The sequence below is a fragment of the Lonchura striata genome, chromosome 9 (assembly GCF_050655825.1).
Source record: "Lonchura striata isolate lonStrDom1 chromosome 9, ASM5065582v1, whole genome shotgun sequence".
In the NCBI taxonomy this organism is placed as follows: Eukaryota; Metazoa; Chordata; class Aves; order Passeriformes; family Estrildidae; genus Lonchura; species Lonchura striata.
In genome coordinates, this window is record NC_140711.1 from 10337629 (window position 1) to 10363888 (window position 26260).

Here is a 26260-nt window from a genome sequence, read left to right on the forward strand (position 1 = left end):
TCAGCGGGAGGCGCAGCCGCCGCGTCGGGGAGAAGGGGAAGCCGTGGTGGAGGTGCCCACGGGGCGAGGCTCGGGCCGCAGGACACCCCGGAGGTGGTGAGGGGACAGACCTGCGAGGCCAACTCCATGCGGCCCCTCCCGGCAGCGGCATGGTGAGAGGTTGGAGGATTTCGGCCAAGGGACACGTCCCCGTGTGCTCCCCGCTGCACCCACGTCCTCACTAAGGGATGAGGAAATGGCTCAACCTAAGACCTCCATCCCCTCTATGGCCCTGGGGTTTTAATCTAACCAAACAGCGCGAGGATCCGAGGGAGGGAAGTTGCTGCTGCTTCAGTGTAACAGCACAGGCACAGAGCAGCGTGGCAGGACAGAAGTGCAAACCTGGGAAAACTCACATTAACCGTAACACTGACTGACAGCCGTGGGCTTCTTGACTGACAAAGTACAAGAAGGAATTTCCACTCTGTACAAAAACAGTAGTGCTGACAACTTCAGAAAAGCCAGCAGAGTGTTGGTGCAGCAGTGGACAGCACTGCCTTGTTAAGTCATCGTTTCTGCTCCCTGTTTCCAAAAAAATTTTCATGCATGGCACAGTTCAACTTTGAAGAAACAGGATGAGTATGCAGTAAACCACATTTCTTCCCTCAGGAGTTTGGACTTCCCTGGATAAAAAATCAAAACAACCCAACTCCTGACATGAGCCAAGCAGCAGTGCTGGAAGCTCCTGCCAGTCTTTATGGTGGAGAGCCTTGTGTCCATCAGGGTGGCTCTCTCAGTGCAGGGGCCCCGTGCCTGGGCAAAACCACCGTGATGGAAACGTGGATGAGAGAGGTGGCACAGCAAGCCAGGGAGCTCAGCCTCAGCCAGGGCACAGGGAATTAGGCCAAGTTAAGGTGCTGGTGCTGGAAGGCTGAGCTGTCCAGGAATGGTTTCTTCATCGGCAGTGCCAGCTGAGGTGGACATTTGTTAGGCTATTTACTGACCAGCCTGATTTTAAAAGTTTAATTAAAATTTAGCTTATTTTCCCAAAATGTTTCATAACATCATTTCCTACAGGGATACACTTTTGAATTGAGAATAGAGATTATTTAAGAAACCAAAAAAACCACAAAAACACTCAACAGCCACCTTTTGTATGACTTTTCATATTAGCAGAGACAACCCTTGGGTATCCATCTTCTCTCAGGCACAAAGGCAGAAATCTGTGTAGACCATGTCAGATCTCCTGCCCAACTACTTGGCATCATGTAAACCACATGGGAAAATACCACTGAATGATTTTAGGAGCATTTTGGTACAATCTGGCATATGGAAAGGCAGCTGAAGAGCTAGACCCCGACTAGCTAGCTGAACTCAGAACTTGGAGCAGGAATCCTGGTTCTAGTCTGACAGCCTGAAGACCTAAGCCAACAGCCAAGCCCCCAAATGCCTCAGCTTGGATCTGAACCCAGCCTCTGCACGTGCAGACTTTGTAGTCTGTCTTCAGTAGAAATGGGACAGGGAAAAGGAAGTCGTTTTCCAAGCAAATAAAAATGAAACTGTCCAAGTTTTGATTCCACCCAGTTTGGACAGCACAGTTCCAGTTCAGTGAAGCTGGAGCTAAAGAGTAAAAGCCAGAAGTGCAGTTCCTCCCCATGGCTTTTGCCACATTGTCCACAGCTCATTCAGTTCCTGGCTGTGGGCAACCACCTCCCACCCAGGCAAGAAGACACTGTTCCTTCTCCTTAGCAAGTGGCTTAAGTGATCAAATTTGTGCCCACTAAGCAGTTAACAAATCAGGCTTTTTGGAAAGAGTGAGGCACCACACCTACTAAGTACTTTGCATCAACAAAGAAATAACTTGTGCAAATCAGGCAAAAATAGCTGAAGTCAAGAGGAGTTTGAGGAGAAGCTGCCTGAGATTTGCCCACCCAACGAAACAGCTGCCAAAAGGAGAGCACTACCATCCCCTCCTTTTCCCCCTACCCTGCCCAGGGTCTCAGAACCTCACCAGCTCTGCTGCCTGCCAGTCCTTCTGTGAGGCACCTCACCCTGGTAGGGGAAAAAAACAACAATAAGCCTTTTTTTCCTGAATTTATTCTCTGATTCCTTTAGGTGAGACACACTTGGTTGCTACTAGAATTAATTTCATAGATAAGTACCTATGCACAGAGATGAAAGATGTGTACATGAAAGCAAAATTCACTGACAAGTTGCATGTGCTGTGAGGCTATACTTAAAAGCAGAGAGGTTCTTCAGATGGTATCTCACCTTAGAAGGGCAGATTTCAAACCATACACCACATTGCTAATGAGGATACAGGAAATCTCATCCATTTTTTCCACTTGATGCAAAACATCTCTTCCCACAAAGGGAAATGTTGATGTTTCCCTGTATGATTTAGGCTGAAAGAGGAAACTGACAGGCAGAAAGTCACAGTGAAATAGAAAAACTGGCTCCAACACAAACAAGCCTAAGCTTGACAAAATAGGCTGTAGTTTTAACAAGCAGGTTAGGAGAAGACCAAGGCGGAGGCCCTTAAAGAAATTTACTGCTTTTTGAGGCCAAAAATTTGAAAGCAACATTTGTCAAGCAGCTCAGATAGGAAGTCCTATATAAAAGGGGGAAAAAAGAGGACCTTCCCAGTTCTCATCCATGTTTTATAAAGCTAAAGGAAAAAAATATGGTAAAAGTGATAAGCTTGAAGAGTTTATTGTTTCATGTGTGGTTTTGACAGGTTGCCAAGAGAATGGTGCTGCTCTATGGAGAGTAGAAGAAATGACATTTTCTTTACTTTAGATTGTTATAAAATTTTCAGTTCTTTACAAGCCCCCAGATGGTTTTTATAACCCCTTCAGGGGTTGCAACATATTGACTGAGAAATACCAATTTATATAGCAAACTCCACTCTCTTCTTGCTGGCAAAAAATACTGCTTTGTATCTGTGTATACACACAGTGGCTGAATATAAATAAAACCCCAAAAATAATGAGATCTGAGGCAAAATCTACCACCTGGCAGTACATTAAGTTGGATGAAATTTCCCTAAATTTACACTGGTGTAAATAAAAGGAATATTTGGCCCTAAATCTTTTAGGTGAATTTGGGATTGAGGATTAAAAAGTTTGTACTTTGTTTCACCCTGCAAACAAGCAGGCTGCCTTCACTGGTGTCAGAAATAAGGAAACATTTCCAGTCAACAATTCATTGGAATTGGAGGATTTTTTATTGGCTTTCATTGTGTTCATCTGCAGTGTTTTAACTGGGAGGTATTGGTGCCTTGGGACGCAGCAGGCTTACAACACAATCACCAAAGCAGGTGACCTGAGCACATCAGCAGGAGCAACTCTGAAATGCTGTGCCTGTAATGAGCAATGAAGTGAACTGTGTATTCAGTTCTTGGGTTTTATAGACCACTATAATCATCTGTATGTGGTACATTCACAAGGGTATAAGAGAATTCTTACTGAATGGTGACTTCACAAAGAATGTCTAAATCCAGAGTGGACCATGAAGAGCTCATATTCCCTGGGGTCTAAGACTGAGCTTTTGCTCTTGCCTACACTCTTGTACAATCAGGCTGGTGGTTTCACTCACTGGGTGACTCTGGTCACTGCTGAGACTGCCTAGGTAAAAAATACCACAGTACCTGGTGCTGTGCTCCAACTCACAGCTAGGGAGGAGGTAGCACCCTGCTCTTCCTGTACCTCAGGGTTAGGTGGTCACTTAGAACACAGGGAGTGTAATTTTAATTCCAATGAAGGTAGGAAAAGAGTTGCTGGTGTTCCCAGGAGAAGTCTCTGTCTATTCTATCTGAGGCTTTTCTGGAGAAAGAGAGATTTTGGTGCCTTCCTACTTTGCATTAAAGAATTAAAAATGCGTTTGAGCAGGCAGAAGGAAAGAAGAACATGGCATCGTAGCTTCATATTTAAATAATCCTTTGGGAGGGTGGAGACTGCAGTTCTGCTCCTGGCTTGCCAGGCAGAATACTTTTGTATTTTATGTTAGTCAGCCAGTGGATAAAATACATGAAGAACCCTTAGGCTGGTCAGAAAGTTTAACTGATATCCTCGTACTCAGCATCTCCTCTGCTCCTTTGCATTGCAATACCTCACTCTTCTTGGAGCTGAGCCTTAACCTGTGCCCTGTAGCTCTGCACGGGGAGAAGCAGAACTGCTGCACTAAACTTTCTGGCAGTTTTCATTATGCAGATTTTGAAACCTTTAGATCACAAACTTTCTCTGTCAAGGCACGCACACAGCTCCCAGCTCCTTCAGCCCCCGTCTCACGCTGATATTAAAGCAGCAGCGAGCTGCTTCCAGATTACCTTGGATTTGTGTGGATTTAGGGCTAAGTCCCAGCAACGAAGCTGCTGCTTAAACTTTTGCGCACTGCATTTAAGTTGTAGGACCCAAGTGAGCAGAGCTGGCCAGGTTTTAGTGTTGGTTCAAGTCTTCCTGCGCACTTGGACAGCTGTTAAAAGAGCAGGCAGCAGAACAGCTCCAGACCTGAAAGAAGGCAGCAAAGCAGACTTGGCAGAGGGAAAAAAGCACAGGCAAGTCAGCTGGCTCAGGGGAAGCAAGTGAGAGGAACGAGCCCAGCACACAAACAAAGCCAATGGCAGCCTCCAGCCTGGCCCGGGCCTGGTGGGGCAGAGCCCAGCCTTGGCCAAGGCATGGCTGCTTCCTAAGGCCCAGACAGATGGACGGCGATGGGGATGATGTGAATGAATGGCACCGGGTTTTGGCTGAAATTTGCCTGCTCCTTCAGGCTAGACATTGTGCCATTTGCCATTGTAAATACCCTATTCAAAACCACTGTCTCTATGGCATTCAGCTGAAGGACTAAAGATCTCATCTGCAACTCCTCAGTGCTAGGAAAAGCCAGCACTGCTTCGTCAAGCCTAAATTAACTTCCCCGTGTGGGCAGGATGTAGCGCTTAAACTCCTTTGACATGTATTTCCTAGAGACAAATGGCAATTCCCTCTGTGGCCCATCATTTACTATCTACATAAAACCAGAAGGAGATGATTAGAGTGGGGAACTGCCCTGCTTTTACTATATTTAGTGCCCTGTCAGCTCAGCCTATAACATTCTGCTCTTCAGTTGTAAATAATACTCTAAGGAAGGGAATAAAATTAATATCAAACATGGAGAAGCTGGTATAGAAAAGCAGACAAAAGACTGTAGGTCCAGAACACACGGGAATAAACCTTCTACTTGGGTTTAAAAGCTGAAGGAGGCATTAATGGAGCTCATCCCACCTCCTGCCCCACGGCTGAGAGTGACAGAGGATTGCAGTCTTTGGGGTCTTCCAGCAGAACGCTGCATAAATCAATGAGTCTGCCTGGCTCCTTCTGCCTGGCACCTGACAGTATGGTCTGACATGAAGGCTTCCAGCACTATACCTAAAGGAATTCTCACATTTATATTTCAAAGAGTTCTGGGAGGCTGCACATATTTCTTTTATGTGTATGTATTTAAATCTATTCAAATTTGTTCCTCTTAAGAGTGAATTCCTCGTCATAAATCATCATTGGGACTTATTAGCTTAAACTCTACACAGAACACACTTATAAAGAAAAATACAAACTATATATATGCCTTAAATAATCCTGTGGTAGCTGGACATCTTATAGCAATAAATAGATTTTCTAGCAACAGCCTCCCGAGATAAAGTGGAATATTCCCATTTTACAGAAACAGTAATGGAGGTGATCAGTCCATGGCTGTTGTGGACACCTGTAGAAATTATCCCAGATCTCTAGCACTTCAAAATCTTTGCTAACCCACAGGACCAGCTTCCTCTAAAACCAGATGGAAAGGTAATGCTAAAGGAAAAGAACGAAGAAAATGGTTTGGTTTGGTTTTTTGCCAATGAAGAGTAAAGGAAGAAAGCCATTAACAAAGCATCTTCCCATGTGATTCAAATTAGGGCAGCCCATAATGGCTGAAAACAATTGTGCTTTTATTCTTTTTCAGTGATATTTTCAGATTTGTGAAAGATTTTGTTGTTCTTTTGCCATTCAACATAAGTAAGTTGAGTTTGGTTCCACCACCAGAATGATTCACTGCACTGAAGAAATTCAGAACATCCCCAGTAGAGGAAGTACATTACTGAATTTTAAATCTTGACCACATCAATACAGGTTTTTCTGTGCTGGGAAATAATTTGTCTACGGTCTAGAGGAAATGCTTTCTAACAAATGAAAAATGAATCCTGTATTGTAAACCCTACTGAAGCTCACTGGGTTGTTGTTTGTTTTTTTTTTCATGAGTAAGAAATGAGTAAAAACAAATAAACATCCTTTTGGATATGCACCAAAAAGACACATAAAATTTTAGTCAGGCTTTTAGCTATAGCCTACTTGGAGATCCATGTCTCAGTGAGTTTTTGGTCATGCTCTTCAGGAAATACATAACACATAGTTTATTCAAGATAACTTAATGCAAACAGCTTGAGGCATTTTGGTTACAAGCTGTAGGTTTCTTTATTACTGACTCATTCTTCTGAATACCTGGCACTGGCTCTGCATTCTGCCTGAGACTGGTTTTTGTAGACTTTAGTTTCTTCAGTTCTTTCAAAATGAAAAAGAAGAAAAGAGGTAATAAGGAATATAAAGCAAAAAAGAAAAATATCACACACACAAGAATTTCAATCTTGAAGTTTCTCTTCACTGTTTCATGGCTTCTTTTGTCTGAAAACTCCCAAAATTCAATTCTTAAAATAAATATTTATGAAACAAGCATTTGTAAAATGTGCGTGCCTGCCAACTCCAATGAATACTTACTGATGAACCATTTTTCCAAGACTACCTGGGTGTGTTCATACTCTCAGTCCATGATACAGTTCAGTGCATTGCCTGCTCTGGGAGTTCACACTCTGAAGCAGCAGCACATGAAGGCACTTTGCATTTGATTGATCAGAGTTTGGATCTGTTCTGCTCCATATGCTGAATATGTTTGCATAATCTATCTGCAGGAGTAAACCAAAAAGCCTGGAAGAATGGATGTTTGATATGATAAATAATGGGAAGTTGTAGAGGTGAGGCATTTAGTACTTCTTCTTGCACTTTATTGATAGGGAAACAATAAAAATCTAATATTCTCTCCAGAGATTTACAGATTAAGAATTCAGGTTTTTGGCTTGGGGTGGTTTTGTTATGTTTTATCCACCCATTCAAGTGGCTTTTGGGGCTAACAAGTATATTGTATTGTCTGAGGATAAGTTCTGATATTCAGCCTAAGAATATGAAATCAGATTTGATGCCTATTCTCTCTCAGAAGCCTGTAGAGATGAATAAGGTTCAGGGTTTTGATTTCAGCCTGCTTGGATGAAACGTGCTGCTGCTGAGCCTGTTGGGGAAAGCAAGGCATGGGCCAGCTCAGCCAGCATGCAACACCCACAGGACAAAGGGGCCAGAAGAGAGATGCCATGGCTGTGATTCCCCAGGGGCTTGAACCACCCTCAGAGGCAATTAGCAGCTGCAGCCTATAATCACTGGCCACTGGGGCAGGAAGGAGCCAGCAGCAGCCAGGGCCAATGCAAACTCCCCTGCTCCTGCTTGAGCCAACCCTTTGTGCACCAGGGCTTGTCCCAAGCATGGCACTGCCACCTCTGTGGTGCCACAACCTTCCCTCATCACAGGGCTGCCAGACCTGACACCTCAGCCAGACCTCAGCATCTCACACTGGCCTGCCAAAACAAAGGCAGCTTCTGAGTCTGCGAGCTGAAGTGACACACAGGAAGTCTTGCTTTGGTAGTGTTGCTAAAATAATGTGTAAGATGGCAGATCAGGCAGTCTTTGGCTAAAAGTAAAGGTTTCTTGTCTTTCCACTAATAAGCATCAAGTCTTGCTTTGAAAACCCTGTTATTTCTTAGCAAGATATTTTTGGTCTCTTTATTTCCCTGCCTGCACTTAAACTCTAATCATGCTAATGATCTTCATCTTCTGTGCCTTCTGCCATGGTTTTTTTTTGTGACCTCTCTAAGGCTTGGCAATTAAAAACTCAATTCTGGGTAAGGTGAGTTTTTTTACATCTATATAGATATAGATAGAAAAGTTTCATATGTATAAAGCGCCTACCATCATATTGATAAGCATTTTTTTTCCATTTTCACTTATTTATTTCTCCACACACACCTCTGGTGTATTTGATGCCTCAATGTCTTGGGTTTGCCCACTCCCTTCTGCATTCCAGCATGAGCTTCTCCCAGGAATCCTCCCTGCTTGGGAGGAGAGATTCTTGCCTATGGTTCAGTCCAGACATCCCATTGAGTCAGTTTGTGCTACAACAATAAAGACAGGATTAACTGGTTCAAAGCTTAAAGAATTAATTTAAGAGTTGATGGGAAAGGTCCTTTCCTGTATCCCCTTCTCAGAGATGGAGTTCAAGCTAGCAATCTCTTAAGTTTCTGAAGTTTGTGATATTTCATTTTCTGAAGGCAGAAGTGAACGGAATGGTTCAAAATTCAAACTCATTCTTTCAGAAGAGGGTGGAGTTTGTTTTAATAATGCCATGCTAACTTGTGAATTAATATCTCCATTTTCTGAGGTACAAGAGCAGGCTGCTTTGGAGGAGTGGTATGTATTTAACAAAAAAACAAAAAACAAAGATGAGGTCAAATCTAATTATTTAGATTTAGTTTCTACTGTGATTTAGGCCTATAAGTCCAACTACCACTATCATTCTGTCTGTAAGGAAGGCTTATTACATTACAATACATGGTGAATAGATAAAAACATGACATAAATATTGTCTGGGGATTGGTTTGTTTGTAATTAAAAGGTAAAACCTCGCAGCACTATGGGAGATATACACTCTTCAAAATAGAGAAATAGTAAGGTTCAGAAAATTTGTTTACAACTACCAATAACAGAACGAGCACCTTTAATCACAAAAGACATTTCTTTAGTACAACAGCTAGACTGAAGCTTAAATACTTTACATCTGCTCAGGTCAATGCTCGCAGGGAATGATACCACAAGGGAAAAACAAAGGAAGCGGGGAACACACAGGATGCTGAAGTGTTTCCCAGGCCTCAGCAGTGCCATTCCCATAGTGTGTGGGTGTTGTGGACAAATGCAGCCCATGCTCTTGCCCTGTGGTTATCCTCCACAGCTTCCCACCCACTTCATTTATTTCTGTCCCTTTGGGTGGCAGTGCCAGCTCAAACTCTGTCCAGATGGCCAAGGCCAGCCCCTGCCACACACGAGATGGGCTCTGCCAGTCCCTTCCCCGCTGCACCACCACCACTCCTCTTGCTGAGGCTTCAGCAGATGCACCCATCCACGGATCCTAGCACCACGAGGAAGGTGAGGGAAGATGCTCAGCCTGTCCCGGGCTGGTCACCTTTCACCACGCCAGAAGCTGGGAGTCTGGGCAGTTGCTCCAGCCAGTGGTTCCCCCTGGAAGTAATTAGGCACTCTGAAGTCATTGTGTGAGGCTGAACAGCTCTGGTGGAGCACATTTCCCTCCCAAGGCAGAACCTCTGGCTGGGGCCCAAGCACCAGGAGTATCCCTTCCTGAACAGAGGATGTTACCACAGTGATCCATCTTGCTGTGGCTCCCCAGAGAATGACTGTCATTTCCACAGCTATCATAACAGTTCTGGGGTGTGTTCCAGTCTCCGAGCTGTGTATGTCTGCATCCTAAAACCACATGTAAGTTGGTGGGCTCATGAACCAGTCTCAGAAAACCTCAGCTCTGCCCCGAAGTGTCTCTCAGGGTCTTCCCTGGGTCAGCACCTTTTCACCCCAAAAACACACAGCCAGGAGACCAGAGATTAATGCTACCCCTTAACCAAGACAGGACACAGTGAACCAGAGGCTGTCCCACATCCCCTCCTTCTAAAAGAAGAACATGACTTTTTCTATTTTTGTTGTGCTGGATTGATAGTTCTGTCTTCCCCACTGTGTTTCGGTGTCATAAGAGGGGACATAAATCAAGGTTCAAATTCCCAAGCCTTCTCTGTGCCCATCCCTGCATGGACCCTGGCCACACAAGAATCCTTTTTTTTTCTTAACTGGACTGAGATGGTTTATATTTTGTTTGCAGCTTTTGTTTTGCTCTAGTCCTGGCTTGCCTCCATCCACTTTTGTCAGCTAGGATTTTGCTGCTTTGTTTTCCAGTTGCACCATTTGGGCCCAGTGGATAAGCTGTTCAGTCAGAAGGCTCCCTCATAGGCAGCAGCATCCTTGGCTCAGGCTTGCTCTGGCCCCATGAATCTTGACAACACTTCAGAAATTATTGATGTGGTAGCCCCAGTGCCCTCCCTTGGGATGACAGCACTCAGGAAAGCTGTCAGTGCTCGAGGAGAGAGCTTCACCCCAGAAATGATGGCTCATTTCAGCTTGTCTCCAGAGCCACTTAGTCAAAGATCATAAATACATGAATTGGGGTTTCTACCTTCATGAGTTCCTGGATAATTGACAGTGAGAGCTATATTTTTGCAGTAGAACGTGGATGTGCCTCCCCCAAGTAACAGTGTCATGAAGCAGCCAATATCTGCAGTTCATTTGGTGCACTCTGTGGTTCAGAGGTCATGGAGGGCCATGTAAAACATCTGCCCAGGTTCAAAGAACTGCAGATAAATCCCCTCACAGAGGATTCTTCTAACTGTGCCTGGAGGGGTAAGAGGCACATGGTGTGAGAAGCAACAGGAGTCAGACACCTTATGTTGCACTGGCCTTATGTTATCATTGTCATGTCCTGTGGTATCAGAGCAAGCTATTTTTAGCAATCACATAATCAGGAAGGTCCAGGAAGGTAATCAAGATGACAATGAGCTGAACAAAGCAAATTCAGCTTTTCTGAGGAATTTCCCACTTGTTTCATATACTAGACCAAAGGTAGTGTTCCTACCTGGTACCTTTATGCCTGCCCCTTGTGACTGGTATTTGTTCAGGCTGAATAATCATATCAAAGCAAGGTTTTAGTAACTCGTAGGAGAAAGGCTGGGTATTAAGCTCAAAGTAGCTTTGAGAGAACTCAGAGCACCAGCATGTCTCATCCATCCAATTCTTCCAAGAGCACTTCAGACTCCCTGTGCTTCTAGAGAAACCATTTCTCACTATCACGTCTGGACAGCCCTGACCTCAGAGGTGCTCTGGACTTTGCTTTCTTGGGGTGGCTATTTCTGTCACAGAGGAGTTCTTGGTAGCTTGCCATGGTTTCTCTCAATAAATCTTCACATATCCAATTTTTATAAGCTTTTTCTCCATCTTAAGTGTTGAGCAATCTAATATTACATCATTTGCACTGAGTGTTCACTGTCATCAAGAACAGAGAACTGCCTACTGGATATTATTTCCTTTCAGAGGCAAAACAAAGACATTTTTATTAAGCCTGAGTGTTTCAGTCAAATACAGCAAGTCTGACTCCAGCTTTCCACACGTGTGTAGAACCAGTGTCAGGCAGCCACCAAACACCACAGATTTCCCTCACCTTTCAGGAGTGGTCTGTTTACACTTGCAGAGCAGCACAGGACAACTGAATTCCAGTTCAGCAGCATATACAATCCAGTTTGCATAGAAATAAATAATTACCGAAGCATCAAAGACAGAGAGTCAGAGCCCAGTATCCGTACACTGTATTCAAGATGCACGGAAACTTGCTGGTTTCTTTTTGTGATCATTAGGATTGGCTTGTTCTAAGACACTGTTATTAAACAGATTCAAGGTACATTACCTCTCTGGTAATGACCTCCATACCTTCAAGACTCGATTCTCGAGTTTCCTGTTGGCACACCCCATGTCTCTTGCCACTGGCATGGCAACTGTGTGCACAGAAGTGGCATCAGTGTCCACACATGGCCAGCTGCCTACCAGATGGACTTGGGCTGCACTCCCAGGGGGGACACATGGGTCCCTCAGAGCAGCTGGCTCCTACTTTTATTAAGTTGCTGTCAAAACAGTGCAGTACTAGAATGGCAGAAGCTAAAAGCCAATTCCAAACAACAAAGACAAAACCGAGCTCTCAGATCACTCAAGCAGTGCCAGCAGCTCCTTGGATTCTGCATCTATCTTTCCTAAACACGCTGCATTCAGAAATTCACACCTCACACCTAAGGCTAAAACATTTCTTCTCTTGTACAACCCTCTTGCCAAGCATCCCTTTTATTTTTTTACCAATTCCTATTATTTGGATTGTTATTCCCTGGCTGCCTCCCAGCTGCCTCTGACACCAAGAGAGATAAAGTGTGGGAAACAAAAGCAGCAGATATTCTTCCTTCAGTCCCTACCACACTCACTGCCTTGCACTCACTGCTCCATCCCTGGAACTCAGTCCTCTCTCCATCCTTTCTGGATCTAGAGAGTGGGATAATTGCCACTGTTAGCAAGTGGGATGGTGCTAAATGCCATTTTCTTCTTAATTATTTATAACAATCTCCATTGGAATATTTTAAAAAATCAAAAATCAAAACTAAAAAAAAAAAAACCAATACCAACCAAAAAAATTCACAAATTAAACCAAATTAGTCAAATTCCATTGTTCTCAGCAAATCTCCTTGTCCTCAAGCTCTTCACATTTTGTGTTTTGTGTCCATTTAACATAGACTCGCTTAATGCTGGCAATTACCATGGATTTTGCCGTGTCTGACTGGAAATCTCTAAGCAGTCATTTGAATATCAGGCACTTTAAGATACATCATGACAGCACCATCTCTATTCACACTTCTCCAGTATGCCCTTGATAAATCATCTACTATATTTTCAACTCCTTTTCTGGATTGGCATTCAAACCTTCACTTGGTATTTCTGGAGTGTTAACAGCTGTCTCCCTATTCCTGGTGAAAGCTTAGTGAAGGGTCTTGAAAATAATCTCAAACACCCAGTGATGTGTTCCTAGGGCTGCTCAAGGTTTCCATAGATGCACTGTGGACCCCATGAAGGGCACTGCTATTGCAGCCACCCCTTGTGACACTGATATCTGGGTTTGCTAAACACTGCTTGAGATTAGAGATGCACTTATAAGAGACAATGCAGAGGTGGGATGGGAGATAAGTTGCAACATAAAAAGAGCAGATGGGGAACTGAGGCACACTTGGCTTTCAACCAAATATGCAGAGCATGCTCTGTATAAAATACAAGAGAATGAGGAGGTGGCACTGAAAACCCTTAAATCTGTCAAAGGAGAAAAGAACAACAATTCTGGATTATTAACAATAACCCTTTTCACAAATCAGAAAAAAACCCACACCTCCAGTGGCCAAAGATGTATATAGTTCTTTGAGTACTTGGGTTCAGTCCCTGACCTGTGAAAAAATTCTCAGGGCAATATTTAGGACATCAATTCATTTGCTTTCATCTACCTCTCTGTCTATAAAATAGGAATAGTGACATTTTTTTACTGTGGTGCCAGACAGCAAGAATTTGGAGAGTGGAGATGCTCAGATGTCACAGAGTCTACTACTGCTCCTAAAAAGTTGAATATTCCTCATCTTTATAAGTGGTTTTTGATATGCATGCAACAGAGGGTAGCTAGCAAAATGAAACAATTAGTTCTGTGACATTTTCAGCTGCCTAATGAGTTTCTCTTCTGCTTGTCACACAAATATTTCAGAATTGGAGCTTGTGTTACCAGTTCTCAATATTTTATGCTTTTTCAGCCTGAAATTCAACAGCTGTTTCAATATTGCAGTTGGAGCCAACATATTCCATATAGACTTTCGTCAGCATGTTGCCATTTTTTAAAAACTTTGTCATGCCTCTTTGCTTTTTGTGGTTTGATCATGGCTACCTCTTCATTAAAAATCTGGCAGTGGAGTTTTTCTTCTACAAATGTGTGAACTGAGTTTGTTTTAATGTCAGTCAGAATAATTTCTCAGGAAACTCAGGTTTCTGTCCCGGCACTTTCCCCCCACTCTACCAAGCTGTACATCATGTGCTTGTTAGTCAGTTTTCCACAAAAATACCACAAAAGTCATGCACAATAGTGCTCTTTCCAGCCTTTCTACTTCTCTTTCTAGTTTCAAGAAGGTACTGTATTTATCACACATGTTATTGGAGGTTTGTTTTTTTTTTTAATTGGAGCTGGTCGAGAAAAAAAATTGACTTATGACAGCTCTATATGCTATTTGTATTATTAGTATTAGTATTATTAGTATTTTTAGTTAGTATTATTCCCTCAAAAGTACTGTAGTGCATTGAGGATAAGCTTCCTCTTTACTCCTCCTGACATATTAAAAATACATCTGGTGGGATCTATACTATGAAACTGGCCTTTCTCTCCTCTCCTGAACTAATCTCCCACTTATGTTCCCTGTCCTGACTTCATCAGCCCTGATGACAAGGGACATAAGGGTCTTGCTTTGTGCTATTAGAAATCATCACAATGCCTGTATTGATTTTAAAATTAAACTGACACTATCTTTGTCACCTGTACATAGATAAATATTCTTTTGAGCTTTTAATTCCTGCTGTGTTGCACATCCCACAAGAAAGAGCCCCATTCTTTGCTGGTAGGACTCCCTGCAGCAGATCCATCACTGTCGAGGGCTGGAACACACCTGCAGATTATTATCTCTGAAAAGCTTTCAGCCATGTACTTTGGGCCACTTGAAACAGATTTTTTTTTTTTTAATACATTATTTAGGGCAAAGGAAAATATACCTTTGTATTTGATAGTACTTGAAAGTACTATGAGAAAAATGGAAAAAAGTACCTCTCGTGTGAGCCTTCCTTCACTGCTGGATGCCCTTTTCCCTTGGTTCCTCCTTTCTGCCCACGGGGACCCAGCTCTCCCACAAGCCCTGACCTGCTGAGCCTTCTCCTGCCACCCTGGGGCTCGGGGCCACAGCATCAGCCCAGCACCAAGGTGCTGCCAGCAAGGACAGCCATGGTGACCCACATCCTGCCAGGGCTCAGCCAGGCAGAGCAAAGGGTTAAAAATTGTGAGGGATTTCTCTGTGAGCCGTGGAAAGGACTCAGAAAACGGAAACCAGGCTGAATTTAAACTGAGGACCTCATTCTTTCGCCAAGCCAGACAGTTTCTTAATCAACTGGGGCCTTGTTTCACAGTCAGTCATCAGAGGCTTTAGAAAGTCCTTCTGACAAATCTGTAAGGGGAGATCCACAAAGGATGTCTTTTCCGAGGCACTCTCCACCTAGAATATGCAATGCTGGGGACAGGGCTGCCCTCAGTGGTGCTTCTGTACCGTGGAGCACAATGAACAATGATGCTATAGGATACTTCCACTGCTGAGCTCCTGCTTATTTAAATATGCATTTAATTAAGGAAAGTACCATAGGAAATTAAGCAACAAGCTTTCCCAATGGTATTTCTCCTCATTCCTAGGAGAAAATCTTTCTCAGGTTTCGGAAGTGCTGCAGTCTGCTCCAAGTCAGACCTTTCTTTCTCTCATTAGCTGTGCAGTCCTGTTGCTTACTAGATCTCTAGCTTCTAAGGAAATGATTCCTCTTTTTTTCCTTCACAATCTGGTAATGCTTTAAATGATTTCTGAGAACTACACTTTTATTACTCATTATTATCGAGTCAGGAGAAAAAAAGCATACCTCACATAATAGCAGAAATCTAATTATTCTGGGAAACTTTGAAATTCCCTTCTCCCGTGGTATTCTTTGATGTGCCTATTAAATAAATAATGATTTTAACATCTAAGGTTTATCTTACGGTGCAAGCACACCATTATCCTCAGTGTAAAAACACTTTTCATTGTTAACTACTGTAAACATGGGCTGAAGCTGTGATTCAGGAGTGCTTGAAGCTGACCTGCTCAGGTATAGGGCAGTGTAATTTTTTCACATTAACAACTTGTGAAGGAGAAATGGGCCATGGAGACAGAGGCACTGCAACAGGGGGAGGGAAATAAGAGATTAGATCAAAATAGAAATATCATGCAGGCAAAAAGAAACTAGCAGGTACTCTAAAGACAGAAGTATATTTGATTAAAAACAGAATATGAGTCTTTTCATAAGATTTTTCAATCGTAGCATCAGGCACTTTCTATGACAGCAGGAAATAGGATGACATTTCTGGAATGGTACAGAATTAAAAATAATAATAAAAAAGATCAGAGTTTACCAAAGAAGAAACTCACCAAAGATTCAGCAATAGTACATGCAGGACATTACTATGTAAAGCCACTTAAAGGAATGTATTTTTATGTCTTTCCTTGGTGTGATAATGGCTTTTACTGTTCAGTGTGCAGTCTGGAACCCAGAACTGCTCAGTACCTGTTCAGCTCTCTCCATGTCTGCCAGGACTTGTGCTCTGTGCCAGTGACTTGTTCCCCTCCCTGTCCCCCTGGGAGGTGGGAATTGCCTCATTGGCAGCCTGGGATGGAGCTGTGCCACTGTGGGCAGGGGCAGGGCCAGGCTGCACTTCCTAGCTGCATAGAGGAGCTCATGTAGACCCTACAGGTTTTCGTGGGGAGATGTGTTATCTGTGCACTGAGAGGGCCCCAAAACTCTCTTCATCATCTGACTTTCACCCACAACATCCTGGCTTGGGAAGCCCCTCTGATGGCACACACAGTCCCGTGTTTGCCTTGGCTGGGGTGCTGGTGCTGGGCTGGGAGGCAGAACACTTTGGAAATGCCCAGCTGCCAGAGGTGGGCACCCAGCTGGGCAGACTCAGCCGTGTGTGCCAGAGAACATCCCCTGCAGCAGCACGCCAGGAGCAGCGGGTGGGACTCGCTGCAGGGGAGAGCGCTGAGCAGCAGCACACCCACTCCGAGCACAGGGAGAACAGGGAGCAGCAGAAGCTGGAATCAGAAGTACCATGGGTTTTTTTGGCTTTTATCCTTACTTTTATGTCCTGAGTTCCCTGAGGTTTTGTGGGGTTTTTGGTTAGTCTGGGGTTTTTTGTTTTGGTTTGGTTTTTGCATCACAGATTAAACTCAGAAGTCTTCTCCTGTCTCGCACTTTCAGTTCCCAACCAATGTCTTCTCAAAATTTCCCTGATCTGCTGCTCATCCCAGAAGCTTTGTAACACCTTTTGTGTGCAAGCACACTCATTAGGCAAGACTGGAAGAAGCCATCACCACAGCCTTCTCACTGAAGAGAAACAATCTTGTGCTCTGGCAGCAAGACCCCGTGCAACAGATTGCTGGAAACTGGGAACTTACCCTGGCAGAATGCTGTTCTTCCACCTGTTTCCCAAAACAAAAGTCCATTTCCAGAAACCAGAGGTGATAAACCTGGGAAGTGTTTACACCTGGAATGGAAAAGCTGTGTTTAAAATGAAGGCATAAGAAGAACAGTGACGACAGAGTGTTTATTTTGGGTTGTGTTCCCTCGCAGCGCTGTGCGAGCACTGAGCCCCAGCCCTTCTCCAACCCTTCTCATTCCTGTTCTGAAACAGGAGCAAAGAATGGTAAAGAAAATGGAACTGAGCTATGCTCAGTAATAAAGTGAATGTGAGAGAGGGCATTTATCTGGAAACCAGAGCTCCTCCCTGGCCTCCAGACTGTTCACCTGTATAACTGTATCAGCAAACCCATCAAACCATCCTTGGCTGGCTGGTTCCTCCCAAAAGAAGGCTCCTTGGTTTGCAGTCATGCTTGCTGAAGCTTGGTGCAAGGCCCAAGGTTTTGTGTGCTTCCTACATGAAGTAGCTAAGAGGAGCTTTCAGTGGTTTTATGATTTTTGGTCTCTTGAGCTGCTGGATCCAGTTCAGCCCTGAGCATTATTCTCTTCTGTGCAGTCCAGTTTATTTTTAGGCAATCTAGTCTAAGTGAAGGCTTAGCAGCATTTCTCCTTCAGCCCTAGCAGATGGAGCCTCCTAGGTCAGATTCTTGTATGCATACTTATGGCCTGACACAAACCGAGCCTCCAGTGAACATCATCTGCTTTGTACTAGGTGAACAACATGGTCTGAGTCAACCTCCCAGCCTGGGGACCCCTGGGGCAGGAGCAGGGAGAGGGTGGGAGTGCACATGTGGGATGTGAGGAGGCCTCCTCTGCTGGAAGCAGCTTGCATTTAAATGGGATTAAGCATTTCATGAATCGACACCCTGAGTTACATGGGATTTAGCTTCCAGGCCACTCTTAGTCATCAGTTTGCAGCGTCCCTCCCACAGGCTGCTCCACAAAGCATGTGCCACAGCACACCTTCATTTCCAGCACTCTGCTCTTTGTCTGGCCTGCGAGCTGATGGAAGAGTTTCTGCATGTCAGCCCCACTAGTTCCCTACCAGTCAGGGCAGCCAAAGCTGTGAAGACCCTTCCAGTGCTGCTCTCAGGCTCAGGGATGCAGAAACCAAGGGAAGCCTTGGCCCTGGGGTCTGTCTGTGTCACAGCCCAGCAGCTGTGCCTGCTGTGACAGGAGTGACCAGCCCAGATGGCATTGCTGCTGCCCATCAGTCAGCATCAGCCCAGCTCCAGACAAACATGCAGCAGATCCATCTCCAGAGCAAGCTGATTATATCCTGGGCAGCAAGAAAAGCCACAGGCAGGTAAATTAACAGAGAACAAAAATTAGCTGCAGTCTGTGGCTTGCCAAAGTGCAGCTGGTTTCATGTCCTCAATTGAGTTCAAGCATGAAAGCAGTTCCCAATACAACACAAGACTTAGAAAAAGCCCTAAACCTGGCACGGTGGGATGGCATCTCCTGCTGTCTCAGAGCATGATCTAATAAAATTGCACAAGAGGGAGAGGGTGGCACTGCTCAACTTTCACCTTTTCTGAACTGTTGCAATTTTTCCAGGAAGGGTGTTGGTTCTTTCAAGAAATCCACTCACGTTCTGTAGATTGACATAGTGAAAGTGCTTGCAGGTACTTTTGAGAAGCAGCTATGGGCCACACGTGGTTCTCAGCCCCAGGTCTGCTGAAGAGCCTTGCTTCTCCTCTTCTTTACATCCATGGCCAGGCACGGTAGCACTGTCTCAGTTCAGCAGAACTTGTGAGCATGCCCAGAGCTTTACCCAGCTGCTTTGGCTGCAATTCTGTCACGGGGCAAGTGAACCTGAACTCAACATCACTCTGGTCCTCTCCTTGCCCTGGCACTGACTGCATGCTCCTGTCTCCCTTACATCAGTGGTGATATTTTACTGACCTCTGGAGCTGAGTGGAGCTCCAGCTGCCAATTGGACAGAAAACTAACCCCACAAGGAAAAAGGAATATGTTTTTGCTGGTTTAAATCATATCCATAAACCGAGAAGTAATCAGAACCCTCTATAAGACAGTTCTGATTGGTAAGTTACTGTAAACTTCGGCTCCTCTTATCATTCTGCAAGATGTCAGATATGTTTCACAACCACAGTTAAATTTTTGGAACCATAAGTGTATCTAAAGACCTTATTCTTCAGGAAGTCTTTCTTTCTTAACTCAGGGGGAAAAAAAAACCCAACTCAATCTGCTTCTTTCTTAACTCAGAGGGAAAACCCCAAATCTGCTTCTAGGAATTACTTCTTTGAAGCATTTACAGGAAACAAACACTTGCAAGATTATTACCTCCCTCCCCAAACAATGAAAAACAAACAAAAAGAAAAAGGAAAAAAAAAAGGAGAGAGAGGGAAGAAAGAAAATTTCAGTTGAAGAAGCAAAAATCTTGGATAATTTCTCATAGTTTTTTACTGGAATCCAATAAACACATTACCAAATTACACTGTATATTTTACAAGGCCAACTTATCTCTATGTGTATTAGAGGCACAGCATGAAGAAAAACAATAAAAAATATTAACCTCCTTTGTATAACTCAGTAGAGTTATAAAGGATCTAATTGAATAAACTACATTTGACAAGAACAAATGGTGACATTTCAATTTAATGTTGTCTTTTTTGGCTTCCTGACAAAGAAAAGCTTAAGGAACCATGAGTTTTGTTTCCTAAGGGCAAGTTCTTCTTCTTGTATCAACCCAGCAATCAATAATAAAGTATAAGCATAAGTACTTTTAATTTATGAACTGTATACTTTGAGTGAGTTTAATGGTTTAATCTTACGCACGTTGCTGTGTGTTTATTTTTGTTGTACTGCATAGAACTGCTTAATGGAAAATACTGCATTAAAGCAGTAAAGCAGCCATACATGTAGAAAAACAGAAAAGGAATAATTAAAACACAGTGAAATTAACACTGTGTTGTTTTCTTGTAAGCAGAAGAGCACCATTACATTGAGGGGGAGCAAAACCCCAAATAGGGAGCTAGGACTGGTATCATCTCTCATCAAAAGAGCACCATATCACCAGGCTTCCTCTTCCCTGAAAATCATTTGCCACTTTTCTTTTTCCCTCAAAGAGTAGATTTCAGCACTCCTGAATTTTGCTATTTGGCTTAGGTGCTGTTTTGTAGCCAGTTCCCAATTCTGTCAGTGTGGCTTGTCCAGGATGTCCCCTCTGAATCAGCACCCCAGTGGATCTGCCAGCTTGCACGAAGCTGGAGTCAGCCAGGAGGGTTACGTGTGTTGGTTTAGACTGACCTAGAAAGGGCTTACCAACAATAACACTTGTCTATAAAAATATCACTCCCATTTGTCTCTGGGAATAAGGAGTGGGCTTTATGAGACTCGCTGGGGAGTGAATCACTGCTGTCCATTACTCACAGCTGAAATTGGATGTGACCTGCACCTGGTGTTAAAGAGAGGGTGGCTTTTCCCACCCAGCTCTCATTCAGCCCTGATAAGGATTTTCACAGTGTGTGTTTCTCCTGTCAAAAGCATGCTCTTTCACTTTGGACTATTGATGTTAGGCACAGATGGGCTTCTGGTTGCCATGCAGGTGATAATGTTCCAGTGAGTTTCAGTTAATCTTAAATGGAAAGTGGCTCAATCTGCATGTCTCTCTAGAAACAACAAAGCGACTGTCTTGAGAATCAATAGTGACAATACTCTCAATGTGAAGCAAAAAAAAACAAAACCACAGCAACAAGGAGCACATGTCATGGGGTGACTCCAATAGCTGTTAAGAAACTGCAGTATCATGCAACAGGAAAAGGAGAACATTTAAAAGGGAGATAATTCTTCAGAACTGTATTCTAATTAAGACCATGCATTAATTATCAGATTGAAGATCATCTATACATAGCCACAAGTTTTACCTGTCAAATCCATATTCTGGTGTAGGTGAGCGCCACGGGCAGAAACAACACACAGGAAGAAGAGGCAGACCCAGGCCAGCTGCAGTGTAGATCATGGATGTCCTGGGAGCATTCAGGGGCTGGAAAGAGCCTTCTCACCCCCCTTTGGCAAGGGAACACAGGGCTGAGGCAAGCCCACATTTGCATTATGGGATGTGGGATTTTTGTTCTTCTTGGCCTATGAAAATGTGATGAGACAAAGCAGCAGGCAAGGAGGATTAGTTTTGTAATTCTATCTCAACCCACATCACCCACAATAAAGAAAAGAGATACTTGCTCACCAAGCTGCTTCAAGCAAGGATAAAGTGCTCATGATCATGTGTGGGGTCAAATAGCTCACATGGACCTTACCTTTCTCAGAGAAGTTTAATTTCTCAACATGCAGTCAGTAATTCATGGAAAGCTGTATTATTTGGCATTTCTACACCAGCCAAACTGAGGTCTCAGACAGCCTGCTCTGTTTTATTAGTGTCAGCTTTCTTACTTCTAATTTATGGAGGAAAGCTTTTCTGGAAAGTTTGGAATTATGGTCCCTTCCAACCCAGAGTGGCCTGGGTTGGAAGGGACCCTAAAGACCATCTAAGTTCCAATCCCCCTGCCTTGGGCAGGGACACTTTTTACTAGACCAGGTTGCTCAAAGCATAGGAAGAGTATATTTCTTAGCTGGCTTTACATCACCAGTAGCCTGACTTTTGCTAAGTATTTAGCTAAAACATATTTAATCAACTCATCAAAACAGAGAATTGTTCGAATCAAGACAGTTGGTGTATCTCATCACACAAGCAGGATTCTCTTTTATTTAAACATGGGTGTGTATATGTGTACATGCAAGAAATTATGTTTTTTTAATTCTGTGTTCTAAAGAAGTTTAAAGCAAGCAAAACCCACAGGAGACAGAACTAGGAAAGACATCCTGTGACTGGTTTGGATCTGAACCAAGAGAAATGCATTTTGGCCTTAGTTCCTCAATGTGCTTATCCCAGGAAAGTCCTTGTTTCATCCTAAGCTCCTCAGTGGAGCACAGCACTGAGATTGTGGACACAGGTGAAAGATAAAGCATACAAAACCACGGAACAAGTGGCAGTGCTGGGGCAAACACTGGTTCAGGGCTGGTGCTGAGCCACAGTGATTCCACCAGCCTCCATGCAGCTCCTCTGAGGCTGGAGGCAGGCAGCCTACTCATTTCCTGATGAGCAGGGCAGCATCTTCATTATCCACATGCAAACACGAGAGAGGGATGTCACAAACTAACCTGGAATGCAGAAACAATTTGTGCATCACTTAGCAGAGTGAAGGAAAACAGTACATGAGTGATTGCAGTCCTCAAGGAAGGGAAAACAGAGAACAACGTTGTCAAAGCTAAAGTAAAACACAAATGAGAGTGTTTGTATGTTCCCTGCAGTCTCAGCTCTTCAGCCGGCTTACGCAGGCTCACCCCTCACTACGGCAGTGAGACAAGAAAAATCATGTGCCCAGCTCAATATGCCATGATTTATTGCCCTAGAATTCAACTTTCCTTTTAGTATTTTTTTTTATAGTTTGCCATTTCAGTTGGACCCAGATCACTTTTTCAAAAAGATCATCACAGTTTTACCTTTTCTAGTAACAGTGAAGTTATTATGGATGCAAATGATCACATCAGAGTCGTTGCCACGGGAATAAACTGCAATGTTATAAGCACAAAAATAAAGAGCCTGCTGCTAAAGAAGATGTGGCAGCCACAGCTTCAGGGAAGTGCTTTTTTGGTAGCAAAAGATCAACCAATTGCTCCAAACCTCTTGAGCTGCAGGAGATAATACAGCAGCCCCATTTTGTATTTTTATAGGACTGTGCATAATGCCTCAAGTCATTTTAGAAACAGAGTGCCACCCACCTCATGGCTTGAGGTTAAAGGGTAGCTTTGTCATACCAGGAACTCATGTGGGACCTTCTGAGGGGTCCTTGCACTACCAGGAACTAGCCTGTTGAAACACAATCCCAGCAGCACAAGTGCCAAAAAACAAGTCTCTTTCGCAGTGATAATGGGCATTGGTGAGCATGACTAAGACACCTTATAGCAGACTCACCCTTTCAGGATTTCCCCTTAGGCAGGAAGATTTCTCCACTGGCATATCCTTTGAGCCTGTAGCCATGTGACATCACAGCAATGTATAAGGGGCCAGACTCTGATGGGATTTAGGGACCCATTTTAAAGGATGAAAAGAAAAAACTCATTAAAAACAGTCGGGAGCACACACCAGCTACTCGGGTGGGACGCAGAGGAGTGGGTGGGTGAGGAGAACAACTCTCACTGCACAGAATTCCTGACACCCAGGAGAGGTTTGCATCTTGTGGAGTCTGACTCCAGGGCATGGGGAGTAAGGAGCTGTTCACAGCTGCTCTCCTCTGCTACCTGTTCACAGCGAGCAGTGGGTGCCTGGCTTTTCCAAAGGGCATGTCTGTGCCAGGGAGGGGACAGGGGACAGCAGAGTTAGAGAGGACACAAAGGTTTCTATAGAGATCCTCAGTGTTTTATTTTCTAATCTGCTTTTCTAGCCTCACCGGAGGAATCAGAGGATCAGTCTTGCAGTGGCTCCCATCCACATCCCTGCCTTGCCTGATGCTAACCCATCCTCTCCAGTTGGGATTTTGTTTTGCTTGGGCACGGCTGCAAGTCACCAACGCAACCTGCACGGGTGCTGGGCTGCTGGCCAGACCCCCAGGCACCCTTCTCCGGGGAAAGCAGCCTCCCTGGGAGGCACAGGGCCAGGAGCAGCAGCACAGAGGCAGACCTGGCTCCTGGAACATCCCGAGGCTGCCCTGGAAGCGGCGGGCACTGCCAGAGCCCACCCGCTGTCCGCGCTGCACACACAAACTCTGCTTCCCCAGTCTCTGGCAGACTCATGTCACAAACAGGCAATTAGCTTTGTGAAGCTAAATAAACAAACAGAGAGGAGATTAAAACTGATTAACTGAAGGGCAGGAAACATGAGAAGCTAGTTTGCTAGAAAGAAAAGCCCTTGTGCTGAGATCTCCAGTAATTAGCAGCAACAAGACCTACAGAAATTTATGAGGGAAAGAAAAATCCATGAACCCTTCCTGTTTAAATGTTCTCCTTTCACGTGTTTTGCTTGGAAGGCTAACTTAAAACACAAACACAGACTGGGTCTCAAATATGGAATAGATTCATGTTCTGCAGCAGTCATATACATGAACTGCAAAGCAAATGAATGCGTATCAATGCAAGTCCTTTTTTTTTTTTTTCCCTTCCAAATTATGTATTTTGTTAACAATTATCAGATTGACAGCTCTATCCCTCCCTCCAAGCACCTGGAAGGCAATTTGCTTACTGCTGGCAAATGCTGGAAGTGCTCCTTGGAGCACTGTTGAAGACTGAAGCCACTGGAGATCCAAAGGCCTTAGCTGGGACTGACCGGTGAGATTCAGTAAAAATTCAGCAATTCCAGCTCAGCAATGGCCTATGTGACCTGTTTAGCAGCCTGCAGTGGAGCTGCTGTTGATTATGCAGAAGCCTACCTGCTTTCATCATTATGCTGGCTCAGAAGTGTCCTCCACCTGGCTCCTGGAGCAGCACACAGTCTCCCCAAGTCATGTAATGAAATTCCACAGGCAGAGCCGGAACCTTGACCTAGATTTCAATGGCACTCCAAGCTGTATTTATGCATCTTCAGCATGGTTGTGTTTACTCCCTTAAATTGCAGATAAACTGAAAATTAAAGAGAGCCCTGCAGGTTCATGTCTGCTTTGCTGTCCTGGCTTCGCCTTTCTTTGTTGGATAACTCAGAAGACAATTTGAATCAAAACTGAGACTTGCTCAAATTGATTGCAAACCTTAGCATACACTCGGAAAAGCAGCATGATCAGGCCAGCAGTAATTTCATTGGGAAGGGAGATGGCAGGTCTGATCCTGACTGAATACATGGAGCTCATTAGCATCGAGTTATTATTCTGCATTATGGTGTGTCCCCAGTGCAATTACAGCTCCAGGATGCAGCTCTCTGCACATGGCTAAGGATGGTGATTACACTCGAATACAAAAGTGAAAAAGTACTATTCTCTTTCCCTGACAGTAAATTGCAAAAAACTCAAGGTAAATCTGTGTGAAGGAACATAAAGAAGCAGAGCTATGTGGCCTAATAGCTCTGGAGCACCTATCAGCAATATTTCTGGTGTGTCCTGTCCCCTTTCCAATAAAGCACTTGGGTATTTGGACCTGACTTCCAGAAATCATCAGCATCAGTTAGACACTTCCCAATCAGTTATCAGTGGCAGCAGGATAAGGCCACTGCAGAGCATTCTGAAAAACCTTCAAATACAGGGCAGCCCTTCTTCTCCTTCCAACAACAGACAACCACAGATGTGGGGGAGAACCCAAAGCCTGGCCACTTTCCATTACAGGATGTGATGGCTGTTGCTGTGCAGGAGCTGGGAAGGTTGTTACCACTCAGTAATATTTTGTGGGAAATAAACAGAGCAGGGGGCTCCTATATTTCCTTTGTTAATTTGCCACTTTTGCAAGTGTGGAGCCCTTTTTCCAGACTACAGTCACAGGCACAGGAAGAGCTGCTTGACTCCTTGAGCAGTGATTTCGTAGTTGCTTAAAAACCTGCCTGTGGATAAGCTGGGGGTCCCTGGCTGGGACCACTCCAGGGCAGAATGAGAGTGGGTATCAATGCTCTTTGGAGCCTGCTGAAGCCTTGTTCACATTAAAAATCAAATGAGTGGGTGTACATTAAATATACACAATTAAAGTGGTGTATATTTATATTTCTGTCTAAAAAGAGCTCTCCCACAATCCCACTGCACTTATTTCAGCAGAGCGCTGAACTGCCATTAATTTACAGCCACCAGAAGAGAGAAGAAATTAGAACATTTGACTTCTTTAAATAAATATTTTCTATTTTAGTGCCCAACACTGTGCACTTCCTTTACAACCCAGGCAAAAGGTACCAGCAAAGAATGACAGTACTTGCAATGGTAAAAAAAAAATTTGAGATACCCTGTCAATTTCTGGGTATTTGTGGAATTGTGAAAGGCCACCGTGTCCCCCCAAAAGAGCTGTCACCAGCAGGAGCCTCCCAGCATCCAACCTCATGGTGACACGAGTGGGAGGCTCAGGTCCCACAGGTGCAGAGCTGGGCAGGAGCTCTGCCCTCCCCAGCCCATCAGTTTGCACTCAGAATAATCTTGCTGAGGAAAAAACAACACGGCTGAGAGCTGGAAAAGAGTGGCAAAATCAAG

At 44.1% G+C, this 26260-nt stretch overlaps 1 long non-coding RNA gene across 2 annotated transcripts in view; it reads right to left on the minus strand.

Moving 5' to 3' along the window:
• Positions 1 to 77: 77 nt before the first annotated feature.
• The window catches only part of LOC110483649 (uncharacterized), a 56081-nt gene continuing 29898 nt past the window's right edge, over positions 78 to 26260 (minus strand). The window contains exons 3-6 of one of the 2 annotated variants that reach the window (XR_014957313.1): positions 20981 to 24708; positions 17072 to 17160; positions 4307 to 4487; positions 80 to 3341 (exon numbers count right to left, since the gene is read on the minus strand). This is a non-coding gene — a long non-coding RNA (uncharacterized LOC110483649). Of the gene's footprint in view, positions 4488 to 17071; positions 17161 to 20980; positions 24709 to 26260 lie in introns of both variants that reach the window. The other variant, XR_014957312.1, reaches the window with a different exon arrangement.